The following is a 1,183-nucleotide window of genomic DNA, read 5'->3' on the forward strand; positions in this document are numbered from 1 at the left end:
ATCCTAATTATATTTTAGATTTTTTGTATTTAAAATGATATGTTTATCCTGTATTTGATTGTGTTTATCTGCAGTTAGTTACACGAATTCAATTATGAGATGAAATCAGATAGGAATGAAATCAGATAGGAATGAATGGGTTTAAGAGTTTTAAGAGTTTAAGAGTTTTTAAGAGTTTTAGCCAAATGCATTATAATATAGTATAGATATAGATATAGATTATTTTTTTTAATTTAATTTAAGTTCAATGCAGCGAGATACATCGTGATTTTAATATTTCATTTTATTATTTATCTCAGTCGATGTTATAATATGGCTTTATGTGATTTTGAGAGAGCAATGATATTTTTATTTTTGAATAAAATATATGTTTGAAGATATCATAAAAAATTGACAAAAATTATCGATATTAGTATCAAATATAACTATTTGAAATTCCTCATTTTTTGTGTAATTTTTAAATTCAATTTTTTTATAATTTAATTTATGTACAATAATAAAGTAATTTATATTTGGTTTAATAATATAATTTTTTTTATAAAGCAAATAATTATTTATTTTATTGGAACTCGATAATTATTCTAATTATATTTTAGATTTTTTATATTTTAAAATTAGATGTTCATCCTCTATTTGATTATTTTTATCCGCAGTTATATATACGAATTCAAACATCGAACTTTAATAAGTTGTACTTATACATAATTACTTGTAATCTCGAATTTTAAGTAATATGCATCAATATACAATACTTTATGCATAACAAAAATATATCRATATTCGTATCAAATTAACTATTTAAAATTCCTTAGTTTTTGTGTAATTTTTTAATTCAATTTTTTATTATAATTTAATTTAGGTACAATAATGAAGTAATTTATATTTTGTTTAATAATATAATTTTTTTTTATAAAGATAATAATTAATTATTTTGTTAGAACTCGATAATTATCCTAAGTATATTTTAGATCTTTTATATTTTAAAATAAGATATTTATCCTCTATTTGATTATATTTATCCGCAATTAGTTATACGAATTCAAAAATCGAGCTTTGTAAGTTGTACTTTTGCATAATTTATTTGTAATCTTGAATTTTAAGTAAACATTGGTTTTATGTGGTTTTGAGAAAATGATAATATTTTTATTTTTGAATAAAATATAAATTTAAAAATATCATAAAA

Source organism: Cynara cardunculus, assembly GCF_001531365.2.
Source record: "Cynara cardunculus var. scolymus isolate 2C chromosome LG 17, CcrdV1, whole genome shotgun sequence".
NCBI classification, from domain to species: domain Eukaryota; kingdom Viridiplantae; phylum Streptophyta; class Magnoliopsida; order Asterales; family Asteraceae; genus Cynara; species Cynara cardunculus.